The 17,781-nt window shown below is 45.1% G+C and overlaps 1 long non-coding RNA gene and 1 other non-coding gene across 3 annotated transcripts in view; one reads left to right on the top strand and one right to left on the bottom strand.

Annotated features, from left to right (window-relative positions):
- The window catches only part of LOC134285204 (uncharacterized), a 476,414-nt gene that overhangs the window by 234,738 nt on the left and 223,895 nt on the right, over nt 1-17,781 (bottom strand). The window lies entirely within an intron of this gene.
- On the top strand, nt 7,593-7,667 carry Trnan-guu (transfer RNA asparagine (anticodon GUU)). Its single transcript has one exon. It is a non-coding gene; the product is annotated as a tRNA-Asn (tRNA).

Here is a 17,781-nt window from a genome sequence, read left to right on the forward strand (position 1 = left end):
GCCCATCGTGCTCTCTGCACTCCACCTTCTTGTGCCAACCGGATCATTTGCAACACCAGCTTTGCAGGGTTGTTGTCCGGCATTCTTGCAACATGCCCTGCCCACCGTATCCTTCCGGCTTTGGCCACCTTCTGGATGCTGGGTTCGCCGTAAAGTGCAGCGAGCTCGTGGTTCATTCTTCTCCGCCACACACCGTTCTCCTGCACGCCGCCGAAGATCGTCCTTAGCACGCGTCGCTTAAAAACTCCGAGTGCTTACAGGTCCTCCTCGAGCATGACCCATTAGCGTGGTTCAAAAAATCGTTTTTGCTCCACACCGCTTATTCGATTCGTAACCAGATTCTATGCCTTCTCACAAAATTTGAGCTCATTTGGTTGAAAATTGAGACTGCACAAGCCCTTCAAAGTTTGTATGCGAATTACTATGGGAAAACGATGTTTTTCTTTCAATCGACCATAGCATTTCCCCAAGTGCCCTAGAGGATTAGTTGACCCTTGGTACTCCTAGATTACTCTATCAGCTACAATATTGCCGAAGACCGCATTCAAATCGGACGCCTCATTAATTAGTAATCGGTTTGTATCCAACTGGACAAACTTTAGCAATGATCCTCCAGCTTCCCAGCAGGCAACATTGCTGCATATGGCGCCAAAGATAGCACACTGAAATCATGGCTACTATGTTTCACTGCAAAATGCAGTGATGCCCACCGTGTAGTTTAACCATCATGAGTAAAGATTTCGATTCTGGATAAAAATCGGTAACTAATTAATGAGACATGCAATTTGAATGCGGTCTTCGGGAAAGTTGTAGCTGATAGAGTAACCTAGAAGTACCAAGGGTCAACTAACGCTCTAGGGCATTTGGGGAAATGCTACGGCCGATTGAATGAAAAACATCGTTTTCCCATAGTAATTCCCATACAAACTTTGAAGGGCTTGTGCAGTCTCAATTTTCAACCGATTGAGCTCAAATTCTGTGAGAAGGCATAGAATCTGGTTACGAATCGAATAAGCGGTGTGGAGCAAAAACGATTTTTTGAACCACGCTAATGACCCATGTCTCGTGCCTGTAGAGGACCACCGGTGTTATTAGCGTTTTGTACATGGTGCATTTGGTGCGTGGGTGAATCGACCGGAGTTTCTTCTGGAGCCCGTAGTAGGCCCGACTTCCGCTGATGATGCGCCTCCGAATTTCACGGCTCACGTTGTTATCAGCCGTCAGTAAGGATCCGAGGTAGACGAATTCCTCCACCACCTCGAAAGTATCTGTCGTAACATTACTACCCGGACGGATCCGGTCGTGTTCGATTCCGCCTACCAGCATGTACTTTGTTTTTGAGGCATTCACCACCAGTCCGACCTTTGCTGCTTCGCGTTTCAGGCGGGTGTACAGCTCTGTCACCGTTCCAAATGTTCTGGCAATAATGTCCATGTCGTCCGCAAAGCACACAAATTGACCGGATTTTGTGAAAATCGTTCCCCGGCTGTTGAGCCCGGCTCGTCGCATCACACCTTCCAGAGCGATGTTGAAGAGTAGGCATGAGAGTCCACCACCTTGTCTCAGTCCCCGGCGAGATTCGAATAAACTGGATAGTTCACCCGAAATCCATACGCAGTTTTGCACATCGTCCATCGTTGCTTTAATCAGTCTAGTCAGCTACCCAGGAAAGCCGTTTTTGTCCATGATTCTCCATAGCTCTACGCGGTCGATACTGTCGTATGCCGCTTTGAAGTCGATGAACAGGTGATGCGTTGGGACCTGGTATTTACGGCATTTCTGGAGGATTTGCCGTACGGTAAAGATCTGGTCCGTTGTCGACCGGCCGTCGATGAAGCCGGCTTGATAACTTCCCATGAACTCATTCGTTTTAGGTGACAGACAACGGAAGATGATCTGGGATAGCACTTTGTAGGCAGCATTCAAAATAGTGATCGCCCTGAAGTTCTCACATTCCAAATGGTCGCCTTTCTTGTGGATGGGGCAGATTACCCCTTCCTTCCACTCCTCCGGTAGCTGTTCGGTGTCCCAGATCCTGACTATCAGCCGATGCAGACAGTTGGCCAACTTTGCAGGGTCCATCTTGATTAGTTCAGCTCCGATACCATCCTTACCAGCTGGTATCAGAAGGCCGGCTCCAGAGGTACGTTATCCTCAACTTGGGACATTTGTGCATCCTTACCAGCTGACTTGTTGTTCTTGAGCTGCTGGATAGCTTTCTTAACTTCTCTCAAAGTGGGTGTTGGCTCATTGTTGCTTCCTGCTGTACTGTCGTACTCGTTTTTTCCCGCTGCCATGATCCTCTATGTATGCGTTCTTCGCACCACTCAGGTGTCCGTCGTAGTGCTACTTCCACCATTCGATTACCTCAAGTCCGTCAGTCAAGATTCTTCCGTCTTTATCCCTGCACATTTCGGCTCGCGGCACGAAGCATTTGCGGGATGCGTTGAGCTTCTGTTTGGTTCCCTTCCATGTTTCTTGTGAACGTGCCGTGCCGTACTGTGGCAGCAATTCCATTTGCTTCACAATCCGCTTCTTTCAGATGACGCTTTTTCTCCCGGAAGAGACAGGTCTGCTGTTTCCGCGTTCTATTACATATATCGCTCCACGTTCTGCCGGGTCCCATGCTGCAGCATGACCACTCTCTCTGCGTTCTATTCTACCAGAATCCCTCTACACTCTTCGTAGAACCAATCGTTCCTTCGGCACCATTCCACAAACCCAACGTTTGTCTCCACTGCGTTGTTGATGGTTACTTTTATCGTTCTCCAGCAGTCCTCGAGAGGGGCTTTATTGAGCTCGTCCTCGTCCGGCAACACTGCCTCGAGATTCTGCACGTTTGCGGTAATGACATCCGGTAGATTCAGTCGCTCCAGATTATACAGAGGCGGCCGTCGGTACCGTACGTTGTTAATCACATAGAGTTTTGGATGGATATGGAGGTCATGGCATGTTGTAAGAATGCAGAATAGCCACGCCAATCAAGACAGCGTGGAGGCTGGCTGTCCATTCCGGGTAGGTTACCGAATAAGACACAAGTGATGATTCTAACCTCAAAAACTTCGAATGGATTCTTTGCCTTGACACAATTTCATCGACTACTATCAGAATTCAAACTACAGTCATTTGCTGCAACCTTATTCCACAATCTCACCATCAGCATCCCACCATGAAAACCTCATCAAAACGCCACAGACATAGTGTAGCCAAAATCGCTAAATTTAAACCGACAGCTAGCTATGTAGTCGGTAAAATGCCGTTCCGATGAGACGAGACACTTCAGCTGCTCTTCTCTCAACCATCCCCATCCACCCTCGCACTCATTAGCGGCCGCCTGGCCGGCAGATTCTTAACCGGCTTATTCCCCTGGTTGAAGTGTGCGCTCGAAACAGAGTCCCGTTGATAGATTTCAAAACAATTTCCACACAGGAGTTGTAGGTAGGTACCAAGGAGAATACATTTTACTAAGGTGGCGCAGATAAACATTGCAAACCACTGGTTGTCTCTTCCACTCTTCTGGTGTTCTTATGCAACTAAAATAGTGACGTCACTATTTCAGTTCCATAAGAACACCAGAAGAATGGAAGAGACAACCAGTGGTTTGCAATGTTTATCTGCGCCACCTTAGTAAAATGTATTCTCCTTGGGTAGGTACGACTGATCCTCGTCCGCTCTGGTCGTCTCTCGCGCGCGTATCTGACATGTTGACAAGAAGCGAACCAATACCCATGTTAGAAACCTGTCCGTCCGAGACTGGACGGTTCCTCAATTCGTTGGTAGGTTCGGTAGATGGGTATCTGACTTCTCGATTCGACTGAACCATCCTCGATGTGGTGCGATTTTTTTTTGGCACCACCCATAGCGATTCCGACTGGTTGTACTCCCAGCGGGAACCACGCCAGAATAGGAACGCCACCACCGCCGTGGCTCCGTCCGACAGAACCGGCACACGAACACAAAGTTCGCGTCACGTTGGAAATCACTCACAGCCGTCGTCGTATGAATAACAAATATTATTTGGGGTATGTTATTTTAGTTCTAGTATCTCACGCTGCGCTTCTCCGATCCACTTTTCCACCTCATCAGTAGGGGCGCCGCGCCATTCGTTGGTCTGGGATCGTTGCCGGTTGAAACCCATTCCAACTACCAACCGATATGGGGAGTTTTTCCACCTTGAATCGGTCCGGCGGCGCGGCGGGTTCAGGCTCGGGCTTGTCAATGGAGCACGATGGTTGATGTTTTGTTCCGCTTTGTGCTCGTAGGAAAGAATGGGGAAATGGAAATTGAATTAGATCACCGTGTCCGTCGGTTTGGTTTGTTGGAATGTTTTTCCATCGGAGCACTATTTTTGTTGATGTTATGTTTGGGAGTCCCTTCGGTATGCTGTTACATCAGAGGTTTGTTCGATTCAAGGTTTTTATTGATTTAGGATGTAATAGTTTGTATTTGTGATTTACTAGAATTCCATACCAGTGGATAGAAACTACCGTGATTTGAATGGAGTGATATACATACGTGTATTGAGTCTAACACTGTGCTAACCAGTACACTGCAGTGTATGCCTTTCTCTAGATTGTTTTGAATTAGATTATACTACTGATTGTATTCAGATTTTCAGGTGTCAGTGCAGCATGAACTATATCAGCGAAGATGCGTCATTAGTGGAAATTGTGTCTAACTATGACTTACAGCAGAAGGTCCTAAATGAGACCGAAACGTCGGACAAGATTAAATAGCTGTATTTGATTTTTGTCAAGACTGGAAAAGCCATTTTCAAGCTAAAATCTATCAAAATCGAATCCAAAAAGTTACAGCAGAAACTGCGGTCATATAATGGAACACCGATGAGCCCGGTGGTTTCCTACCGACATGAGACTTCGATCATATTCAAATAGAACTTGCAAGTACTTAAAGTATTCTAGCAGACGATTGCAGAGAATAGCATTTAAGCCTACAAGCAATACAGCACTGCATTTGGAGGAAATGCCATTGCAGAACCCGTAGCCTCCCTAAGTTTGTAAGTTGGTGTCAGACCATGCGAGTTAACCGTTAAGCAAGTAAACGAGACAGATTTTGCTGGTATGTCATAAACATACAGAATCTGTATGTTTATGACATAGTAAAATGGGGTAACTTTGATAGTTTTTCAGCGAATTTTCTCAATATTTTTACATGTAACAGTATTGTCCCAAGTTTTATATTTTTAAAATAAGTACTGGAGTATCAGTTATCAATTGCAATTAAAAGATTTGACAATCTGAAATACTTTGGATAACTTTTAGTTTTTCATAAAACCGAAAATCAGATTTTCATTTTGGGGTAACTTTGATAATGCCATAAAAACACAACAAATCTCAAAAAAAATATCACAGATTAAAATCTTAGGATGAGCATGATGAGAGAAGGCTTGTGGAATATATTAGATAGAATTTTTATATCAAAACATTGAATTTTTACTAAATTCTACACATAAAAATAAGATTGTGGAGTATTGGGTGCAAAATACAATAAATTTAGCTATCAAAAATCATTATCTTTGTAATAATAAATGCTTAACGGTACATCAACATATGATTACATGCTATTCATGGTCAGTTTTCTTTTTTGGGTAATTTTTTAATGTTTTATTAACAAATTTTGAACAACACTGATTTATCTACATGAAATTACAAGGGCATTGCATACTTTTAGGCGTTTATCAATGTATGGAGATTAATATCCCAATTTACAAAATTTCTTCCATTTCGTAAAACCACACTTCGTTAACAGATTCAAGGTCAGATTTGGAATCTACTATGATGAATCCATCGAGAATAAAAGTCCATTCATTGAAAAAAACTGTTGTAACGAAGTCGTATAGCAGATTGTTTGAAGGGGTTGATAAATGACAAAAATATCCACAATTTTTATTTTTTGTCTAAAAAGTTGTATATAAACTAGATTTGAATGAAAATACGTCTAAGATGAACTTTCATATGTATACACTCTTAGAAAAAATTATGTCATTTTATGTTCACTTGGATGCACATAAAAGGAGCGGCCCGTTTGACACAAATTTACGTCTGCTATCACAAATAAAGTCGAGCTAGCAATCGCTAGAGTAGAAGCGGGAGATTTAACATATGTAAGTAAAATAATGAACTGGAATCGAACTCTGGTCCGCTGATTGACAAGCACGTACTATACCTCTCGGCTGCATCACCGAATTATGAGACAAGCGATAAATGTAGAACTGTTTCTACCTATCTGGTCAGATAGGTTTGTTGACATCTTGTGCAACCAACTCGAACTTACATGATGGATGTAAAATTGAGTCTAATTTGCCATTCAGTCATGAAATGTTTACGTACGTTGATGGTTTACGTCACGCGTAAATTCCTAATTTTTTAAGAGTGTAGGGTTGATTTACGTTTCCTTTTTTCTTAACTGGTTGAAGGAATCATAGTTATAAGATAAATAACACAATGCCTGTCGCACTATCAAAGTTACCCGCATTATCAAAGATACCCCGTTTTACGGTACCAGCAAAATCTGGTAAATGCCAGTAAAGGGCAACATATATCAGTGTACCCTACCTTGCGTCATCGGCGCAGTTGGTCGTGGAGCGTGCGACCGTGCCGAGCTCTCGACGCATACTGAATTAGACACCAGCAAACAGACTGCTTGGTGGCTAGGTATGCGGAGTGCGAGAGTAAGTCTCGGCTACAAATGAAAATAATACGCTCTCACTTGTAGTTGTTGGGCACAAACGAGGCTGTGTTGTGGATTGACATCTAAGCCGAAAGAGAGATGGTTCTTGAAAAAGTGAATGTTCATGGTGAGGGCTCGGGTTCAGTTTGGCTTTCTATTCCGCAGAATTATCACCTGTTCTGTGGCTTAGTTGGTTAAAGCACCGGTCTAGCGAATACGGGGTCGTGGGTTCGAATCCCACCAGAACATGAATTTTTTTTTTTCAAAAATTCATCCCTCAATTTGTCAATTAGCAACATTCTGTGTCTTCTAACTACAAGTTTTTGTGTACGTTTATGACGTACCAGCAAAATCTGGTAAATGCCAGTAAAGGGCAACATATATCAGTGTAAACCAGGTCGCCTTCGGCGTCGGTTTTTCCTGAATGTATTCGAGCTGGCTATCGTGAATTCGGCAATGAATCACTAGAATAACTAAAACGGTGTCAGATGACATTGATTTGACCCTGAGAGAGAGGAGACAGCTGGCTTCGATTGCGTGCTACTTAATGTCAAGGAGGACCTGTCACAAACTGTCACCGCGAACCGAGCTGGAAATCGCACATTGATGGTGTGGAGTGGCCAAATATCCAAAAGATCTTATCAAAATTTTGCTCCGTTTGTTGTATTTAAAAAAGATAAAATAATAATGATCAGTTTCCCACGACCAGCTCAACTAATCCATTTATTTTCCATGCTCTGTCGCAACGAACTCAATATGCAATTCATTTTTGACCAATAATATTTTTTCAAACCATTGTGCGGCGCTAAAAGTTGTAAAAATAAGTAAGAAGAAGACATGTAAACATCGTGGCTGTCAGTGAGCTGTTTCCTCTCTCTCAGATTTGACCCTTTCTTAGGGGGGGGGGGGATCTAGCGTAGTGGTTAGGCTTCTGACTGTTAATCAGAAGGTCATGGGTTCAATTCCCACCCCCTCCAGGGGTGCGAAACTTTTGGCCGATATTCATATTGAGGGGTGACCCCAAACTTTTGGTCGATGACATCAAGGATTAATTTACTTAATAACTTTTTTTCTAGATTTTTTAGCTAAGTTCTGTAAGAAGCAGTTGAAAGCTAATAGAAAATGGGTCATATTACCGCTCTCATCTCAAAATTTGGTTGACCCAACTTCCAGCGACACTGCCGTAAATTTTTATATTCATTTTTTAGAAAATTTGGCAACTTTGGGTTGAGTTTACAAACAATTTTTTTTGAAAAAGTTTTTTTAAATCATGTTCAAAGTTTCTTTGACTTATTATCTTTTGAATGAAACCTAGGGTTTTGAAATCGGACGCAAATTGGCGGAGATATGAGCCTAAAAAAATGACATGTTTTTAAGGGGGTGACCCCAAACTTTTGAACGGGAGTGTACGTGTATTGAGTCTAACACTGTGCCAACCAGTACACTGCAGTGTATGTCTTTCTCTAGATTGTTTTGAATTAGATTATACTACTGATGGTATTCGGATATTGATTCGGATTTTCAGGTGTCAGTGCAGCATGAACTATATCAGTGAAGATGCATCATTAGGGGAAATCGTGTCTAACTATGACTTACAGCAGAAACTGCGTTCATAAAACGGAACACTGATACGCCCAGTGGTTCTATACCGACGTGAGACTTCGACCATGTTCGAAGAGAACTTGCAAGCACTTTCTTACAGTATTCGAGCGACGATTGCAGAGGATAGCGTTTAAGCCTAACGCTATTCAGCACTGCATTTGGAGGAAATGACCATGCGAGTCAACCATTAAACAACATGCAGCGTAAAGTCAACGAGACAGATTTTCCTCCACCGATCTGTCCAGTAACGGTGATGTCGAAAAACATCTCCAAGATAGCCTGGATGTTGCAAATTTTCGGTCATCACATCGACCAGCTGCTCGGCCGTCAGCACGTACTCCAGAAAACCACGTCCTTGTTGAATCTCTTCCGCGCGAACATATGTTTCACATCGACGTGTTTCAATTGACCTTCTTCACGTTCTTCATCTACTGCAATAGGAACGTTGATTGGTTGTCCTCGAAGTACTTAATTGGACTGCTCATTCGGATTCCCAATTTTTTCCATCACTCGCATTTACTACGTTCCTTGGCAAACAGCTGTACTCAACGAAATAAGTTCTGCCTCGGTGGAAGGCAGAGAAATTATCGACTGTTTCCGGGTCAGCCAAAAGACGGTATTCGCTAAAATCCGAAAAAACGGATCCGGACAACGAATTTCTGTCTATGAAATCGATCGCCCAGTCTACATCTATGGTAAACTTCTAACGGCGGAGCGCCGTCGTTTCCTTTATAGACCAGTCCGAGGTCAAATACTCTCTTCAGATGAATCTAGTGTTGTTCTGTTCGGCACCTCTGGAACTGGCTATAATAATTTGCTGTGAACCCTACGTGCATCAAACACCCGACCAGTTCACGATAGGGTTCATCCGTCTGTTCTCCTGGTTTCCTTGTTCAAGACGCAGTTTCTCTCGCCGTCGAAAAGGGCTTGCAATCCCGCATGTTGAATCGACAAAGTAGATTTTCCCACTGGCTGATTTTGAGTGTTCGTTCTTCTATGTCACGATGCACCTTCATTCACAGGAAGTTCATCACCTCGCCAACAACTGACATTTCAAAATCCTCGACGAAACGACGTTTCACCTGCTCCACCAGCGCTAGATTTGGAGATGCAACAAGGATATAATCGACGTACAAGATGAGGACTATCAATGTACGGCCGAATCCCTTAACATACAAGCACGGATCGTTAGAGCTCCTTCTGTACCCCAGCTCCTTCATCAACTGATCGAACCGCTTATTCTAGCTCTTGATCACCATTATAACTCATAGAGGGCACGATTAGGATGACATATCAAACCGTTCTTGTTCTTGTATACCTCTGGAGGCGTCATATAGATTTCATTGGTAATCTTCCCATTCAGAAACTCAGTGCGCACATCTATTTGGTGAATGTGTCATCTCTTCTGGTTCTCTACAGCCAAAACTGATCTTACGGTGTCCAGTTTGGCAACCGGCGCGCTTTGTTGCAATCAGCTTGATCATCATTGGATCGTTTTACTTTAAACTACCATTCACAGAAAGTCGGTTTCCTTCCTTCTGGTAGCTTTGTCATCGTCCAGGTATCGTTCTTGGTTAATGAGTGTATTTCCTTGCGAACAGCTTGCTCCCATTGCGGACAATCCTCTCGCTATCTCATTTCAGCCAGCGAAACATGAAATAATCTCATGTAGTTTCATCGATGAAACTAGCAGCATCCGCCGTTGAGGCCTTCGTCCTTCATCAGCTTCTTCGTCTTTCACAACAGGCTGGTCCCACTGGTCGTCGGCACTATCGAAATCATCCTGCTCGGTTTCGCCGACTTCTGAATCTTCTTCTGGCTGATCACCTTGAGCACTCTCGTCGTCGGCTTTCAGTCGCGGAATCTAAAGCTGGTTGCTTCCCGAATCTTAATTCACTTGTCGCACATTGCGATTCTTTTCCTCCAATGACAACAGCTTCTTTTTAGGTGTAGTCGCATCGTGACGATGTTCTTGCGCTCGAAAATTCTCTGCAGTGCAAGCCAGGTCGCCTTCGGCGTCAGTTTTTCCTGCATGTATTCGAGCTGGCTATCGTGAATTCGGCAATGAATCACTAAAATAACTAAAACGGCCGCTGTGAAATGAACAGATAGTACCACCATAGTCTTGTGTGTTTGACATGACTCTACTGCTGTCACAATGCTAATGTCCATATACGGTGACAAACAATGTGATTGATTTCCGGTGGATGACAGCGCACTGTCAAGGGGTCAACCGATGGGATTGCCAGTACCTGGGACGGGACCCGTCAGGTGCTAGTGCAAATACGAAACCATTTGCCTGTCAAGAAAGACCACTTCTGATTGATCGATTTGACAAAAGCAGCGTTGCGCCGCGTTACGTTCGTTTACAAGAGGGCACTCTGTTGTTGAGTTAGCCGTGTTGCTAGTAATCACGGGTTTTTTAAACCTCGTATGATTGATAATTAATAACTAACAACATTAATCGCTTTTCTCACTTTCTGTGCTGTTTTTATCCGGAACTTGACATGGTGAAATGAAGTGCAAAACGATACATTATGGGCGCAGTGATGTGTATCATTCTGGGCTTCATTTTTACTAATTTTCGAAGAATCCGAAGGTTTGCCGGCAAGGGATGGAAGTCTGTGTGTGTGAGATCCAAACGAGGAAGATCAGATTGTTTTCAAACTCATTCTTTGAAGTAAAAGATATTATAGTACAAGATGAAGATTGTCGCTGTCGTCACTGTCCGCAACATCCCAGGGCCACATCTGTCAAATGATTTGTTTACGCCATCAGCTGGTGGTGATGAAAGGCAAACATGTGAAAACATCTGAAATGGGATATTTCAGTTTTCATACTGAGTATCGAAATCTTGTAAATTTGTTATACTGAAATCAATACTTTTGGTAATCTTAACCGAGTATTGTCAATGGAATTTTCTGTTTTGTTGTTTAACGGAAAATTTGCTTATTTAGTTTCAAGAAACTTGAAATGCGTTTGTGAGAAAAAGCATGTTAGGGTATAACCAACTGTTGGAATAGAAACATTGAAAGGCAAATGTGAGGCACTAGGGATCCCTATGCAAATCGTGCTGATTGTCGTCGATGATCATCATAATCAGTGTAGTGATTTCGAGGCATCCACATTTTGCTTTGACAGATATGTACCTGAGATGTTCCGATGCCAGAACAATGGATACACTAGCGACAATCTCTATCTTGTACTATAATAACTTTTTTTGAAGTAGAATGCTAAATAAAACTAGTCAAAAAGTTTTGATTGATTTGCATATGAAAAGTGTTGGCAACACTAGAGCAACCCCCGTATGAACAGTAACAAAAAGAATAAGAGGGCTTGTACCAATGAGCTCTCACGTCCCGTCCCAGGCCAGTACAAGGGATAGGAAATTGATAGGTTCAACATCGATTATTGACACAGAGGGCAATGTAGTGGTGACGGAAAGTCGACACGTCGGTTGCATCGGAAGAGCTGCACAAAGTGGACTGTCAGCACCAGTGGCACAGGAGGCTCGATTACAGGTTGCAGCCGAGCGGATCATCAACGACCAACTGGCTTCCGGGATCAAAATGAGCTACGTTTGGTTTACGAATGGTGCGAATGTGGAGGAGCTGGAAGCCGGACTTGAGCAATCTCCAGGTTTTTGGATGCCGGGTGTACGTGCACAAAAGGTTTACAGATTCATTGATCCTTAGACGGATCAGCTGACCATTATTCCTTGCATTTGCCGCGATGCCCACTTCATCGAACTGGGAAATGGAAAATCGTCAGCCGGAGTAACGATCCTAAAATCAAGAAAACCGTTGCAGGAACCGGACATTGTGTTGCCGCTGAAGAAGGTTTCCAATAACGAAGTGGATGAATAAAAGGGCTGCAAAGGGCATGCTAGAAGTTGGCTGGTCAGAGTGTCCGCTCAGTATCTGTGAGCCGCCGGAAGTGTGCTTCATGTGCTTTGAGCGAGGTCACAAGTCGTGGCCATGAAAAGGCCCTGATAGGATTAAACTACACAGAAGGTGTGGAGTAGAAGGCCACTTCGCCAGGGAGTGCAAATCGACACCAAAGTGTCTGATTTGCACGGCGAACAAAGGCCACGTGACGGGTAGGCCCAAGCATAAGAGGACAGAACGACCGAAAATGACGCAGGTCACGCAGTTGAACCTGAATAACTGTGAAGCCGCGCAGCAGCGTGTAACAATCCGCCTCGGAGTCGAGTACAGACATTGCACTACTTTCGGACCCCTATCGCATCCCCCCCCAATAACGGTAACTGTGTAGCGGATAAGGCTAAGAAAGCGGCGATCTGTACGACCGGTCGGTACCTGGTCCAGGAGATAATCTCCACACGTGTGAGGGCTTCGCAATTGCGAAGATCGACGGGGTCTACTGCTGCAGTTGCTATGCCCCACCCAGGTGGCCGATAGACCAGTTCTCGTCCATGCTAGGCTCACTGGAAAGCGCACTAGTAGGACTGAGTCCCTTGGTCATTGGTGGGGACTTAAATGCGTGGGCGGTCGAGTGGGGCAGTCGCTCTACGAACGAGAGAGGCTCTATTCGAGGCTATGGCGGGATTAAACGTTGAGGTTGCGAATGTCGGCAGTATAAGATATATAGCAGGAACGGTGCGGAGTCCATCATAGATGTGACCTTCTGGAGCCCGGGTCTTAATCCTAGCTCAGACTGGAGAGTTGATAACGGGTACACGCATAAATATCACCTGGCGGTTTTGATACAGTATCGAATATGGCGGTAGCCGGCAGCAGTCGAGGATACCCGACAGTCATTGAGGAAGGCTAACCTCGAGTTTCGATAAGCCGGCATTTGCGGAGCGACTGCTCATGGAGCAGCACACCGGCTCCCTGTCTAGCGACGGTCTAGTTGGTACCCTGAGACGAGGGTGTGACGCGGCAATGCCGAGACTGGTATACTGGTGGTGTCAAGAAATCGCGGAGCTTCGCGCATCTTGCCACAGGGCAAGGAGAAGGATGCAAAGAGCCCGAATTGATGAGTTAAAGGTGGAGCGAGAAGTAGCGTACAGGGCGGCAAAATTGGCACTGAACAGAGAGATCAAGGCGCGTAAGCGGGCGTGCTTCAATGATTTCTGTCAGACCCCCTGGGGAGATGCCTACCGGGTAGTCATGTGCAAAACGAAGGGCACATCTGCACCACCGGAACGCTCTCCCGTGATGCTGCAGAGGATTGTGGGAACGTTGTTCCCGCGCTACGAGGTAAGATCATGGGCACCCACGCTGCAAGACCATCTCGGTCCGAGTGAGGTTCCCCCAGTGACGAGTTAGCCGCAATTGCGAAATCACTTAAGCTGAACAAGATCCCGGGCCCGGATTGAATTCCGACGGTGGCTATCAAAGCGGTCATCGAAACTAGCCCTGGTCAGATTGGCTATCCAGAGATGCCTGGATAGAGGCGAGTTTCCGGATAGGTGGAAAAGGCAAGAATTGGTTCTATTGCTCAAGCATATAGACCATCGGCATATAGACCAATTTGCCTATTAGACACGGCCGGGAAACTCCTAGAACGGATCATTCTGTCGAGAGTATTGGTTTACACCGAGAGGACGGACAACGCGGGGCTGTTTGGGTTCCGCAAAGGTAGATCAACAGTGGACGCCATTAGGTCAGTGACTGGATTGGCCGAAGTTGCGCTGCAGAAAAGAGGAGAGGCATACGGTACAGCGCGATCGTCACGCTAGACGTTAGAAACGCCTTTAATAGTGTTAGCTGGGCCGCCATAGAGAGCGTCATAACTCGCTTAGGAGTCACGGCTAGCCTGAGGCGTATTCTGGGAAGCTACTTCCAGAACAGGGTGCTGATTTACGACACCGAGGAAGGCCAAAAACAGTACAATGTCACCGCGGGGAACTGACAGAGAGTCTCGAACTCTTCGACCAAGGGTAGAAGGACTGGACACACAGGCTCATACCGAGCGTGTCCCGGTGGACGTGTAGGCTCCATGGCAAAGTGAACTTTTACCTGACACTATTCCTGTCGTGCCATGGGTGCTTTAGGTGGTACTTGCACAGGTTCGGGCATGCAGACTCGCCCTCATGTTCGGAGTGTGCAAATAGGGCGGAAACAGAGGAACATGCGCTCTCGTATGCCCGCGCTTTTCGGAGCAGAGGTCGAGCATGTGGGAGGTATGCGGTAACGATAGCATAGTAGAGAGAATGTGTACTAGGGTAGACGAGTGGAATGCCGTGTCGGCCACGGTATCCACAATCGTACTTTACCTCCAGAGGAAATGGCGGGCCGACCAACAGTTAGTCGAGTTGGCCCCTCAGAGAACAGCTGTATATGTGTTGGTTGACGTCTGACAGTGAGAGTGCGCAAGTACGCCCCCTCTCTACGAAGTAATCTCTAACGGGCGTTCCGCAGAGGCAAGGTCAGGTAGTGCAGAATGAGGGTTTTCTAAGGTGTTGCCAACCAACAGATTTCCTCATTCTATGAAGAAAAAAAAATAAAATAAAACAGCACGAGATCACTTTCGCAAAGGAGCTTGCAGCCGCACTCAAGCAGCAGTTAAAGGTAGATGCACCAAGATGCGGTCCGTCTGCGGAAGGACCCCGCAGGCGACTGCAGTCGGCAAGATTGGAGTTGACTAGACGGGGTGCCTGCTCAGCATCTACGAGTCACCTGAGGCGTGCTTCAAGTGCTTCGAGCAAAGACACAAGTCCTGGGCGTGTGAAGACCCTGACGACGCCGGGACTCGTGGCGTAGTGGTCACACGTTTACTTCATAAGTGGATGATCATGGCTTTGATCCCAGCCCGGCACTTGCAATTTTTGGTCAGTTGCTCTTCCCCCCGAGAGCGGCTGACATCTGACCCTCTTCTGAGCATATGCTTTAACGAACCGGGAAACTTCAAAGTGCAAGTGCAGCTGCCAATTGGAATCGCCCACGCAGTGCCCTAGTAGACAAAAGAGCTGTGAATTAGGTTAAGTGGTTGAAGAATAAAAAAGGCCCTGACAGGAGCAAACTCTGCTGGAATTGCGACATCACCAGGAACCGCGGCACCAAAATGCCTGACTTTACGGATTCCTCATATAGTTGCTTCTGGAATTCCTCCAGGATTTTCTTTCTTAGATTTCATTAGGAGTTAAGATAATCTTCCGTGATTCCCCAAAAGTTATTTCCGGGATTCCTTCAGGAATTCTTCACGGGATTCTTTCATTTTTTTCTTTTGTGCTTTCTCCAGAAATTAATCCTTTTGACAATCGACAAATATCTCCTTCTAGGATTCTTCCAGAAGTTTATTCAAGATTTCTCCGAAAGCTGCAAGAATTGCTCACGGAATATCTTTTGAAATTTCTCTATTTCCTTTCAAGATTGTTCCAGGAGTTCCTTCTGAAATTCTTCTGGAAGTTCCTTCAGGGATTCCTTCTGAAATTCCTCCAGATCCTTTTGGAATGTTTTCAGAAGTTTTTTTTTTCTGGGATTCCCAGTAGGAATTCCTGTGGAAATGTTATCCTTCCCCTGTTAGGGAAACCTATAAAGAACACAATGAGAAATTCCTTACAAAGTTGCTAGAGGAGCTCCTGAAGAAATTATTGGATGAATTCTTCGAGGAAGTCCTGTAGAAACTATATAAGAAATTCCTGGAATAATGCCGTAATGCCAAAAACTTAGAAAAAAATCCTTTGCAGCCTTAGCGGCGTGCAGTGCCCTATAGCAAGCAGCAAACTATTGGTCTTGAGGAGCATTTAAGCGAAATTGATTTCTGTCTGCAAACATAATACATTATTCTTTACGCAGGATTTCAAAACCACTTTCTCAGATACAGTTGTTGCGCCCGATAGCTGCATGCCTTATGAAATGGACGACCCCCAACGACAAGCGGCGATTCTTTCGAAGCATAGGATCTTTTCTTGAAAACACTACGGAACATGTTGGATAAAAAAAATCCGATGCTAAAAACATTTCCATTCACCAGTTGAAGTCTCTAGTGCCATCTTCGTTAGATCCGAAGACAGCCACTCAACGCAGCTATTCATAGCCCGTTTTGATGAACCACTTTGATATCTCATCGATTTCAAGAGCATTCTTACAATATAGCCAAATTGTCTCGTTCTTTTGAGTCTATTTTCGTGTAGGTACTGGGTTGCGCATCTCAATTGCCGGTATAACGATTACCGAACCGATAGCTCGTATTATTGGATTCTTTTTTTTTTACGACACCCCCTTCCACAACTGCACCAACGTCCTCGGAGAACACCGAGGAAAAACAAACTTCGCTCGCTGGCCGAAGCGGTGCCGGCGCGGTGTGTTGACTTTCCCCCTGGACCACTTGAGGCCAAAAGCGACCGCCCTCCGGTATTGTCCGTTCAGCTTCCCTCTCCCCACCGCAGCCTCATCTTACCAAACAAATAAACCTGCCGCTTTGTACCAGCCAGGAGAAAAGAATTTTAATAACCTCCACGCTTCTATATACCGACTTCTTGTACTAAACTGATGCTGTTCGACGAACGGCGCGACGACCGACGGACGACGGCGACGTTGCGCCTCCTTGCCCTTCGTTTGACCCACCCACGGCTACCAGAGCGCTAGAGGCTGGGCCCGGCTCGCCGGAAAGTCTCAAGCCTTGATCCTTTGCCGGGGACCGGCTTTCTTCTTCGCTTGTTTGGTGTAATATTAAATTTATTACTTTCACAGCTAAGATGTCAAGAGCCGCCGCATGGGGATTCGTGCGAGCGACGAAGGGAGGTGGCGATTGCAGAAGCAGCAGCATCAGCAGCAGCAGCAGCAGCAGTCGAAGCACGTTATTATCGGAGGATAATTTATTGCTACTTGCGTTTTTCATCCTCCACTTTTTTGATTGGGGATCTTCCGTGTAGACACCTACGTCAGAGTGATGGTTTCGCCCATTTCGGTGAAACAAAGAGGCAATCGTTAAGTGAGAGGGGTTTGGGGTGGAGAGGTCTTCGCAGAAAACCAACAACAACCAGATGTAGATGTACATATTTTTGAATTCAATCTTCTAATGTGATTTCAATGTTTCACTAAACAGCCAATATGGCCGAGGTGGTAAACGCGTGGGTTATATTGACTGCTTTTGGCCTAGATTCTTGGTCAGTCCAGGATCTTTTCGTAATGATTTCCTTGAGCGAAGAGTATTTCCTGCGCACCACACAATATAGTTATGAAGAACTGATTAATTGGTAAAGAAAGTTCTGTGTTTTGAAAATACTCATAGTATACTTAGCTGAAAAGCACACTCTATTTTTTCCATAACGTCGTTTCTTTGATTAACGTGTCGACTATTCAACGAATACAGAGATTTAACAAAAGACATTTGATTTTATTTTCACTCTAAATCACAAGGCAAACCACCATTAACGACAAAAAAAAAATATCAGGATAACACTAACCAAAAGTCTAACTCAAATCTTAATTTTATTGACACTTGAAGCGAGAGTCAAATCACCTCCAAGCAACGACAAAATCCGAATGAAACAACGAAATTGCCCAGTCGACGACT

Source organism: Aedes albopictus, chromosome 1 (genome assembly GCF_035046485.1).
Source record: "Aedes albopictus strain Foshan chromosome 1, AalbF5, whole genome shotgun sequence".
Lineage (NCBI taxonomy): Eukaryota > Metazoa > Arthropoda > Insecta > Diptera > Culicidae > Aedes > Aedes albopictus.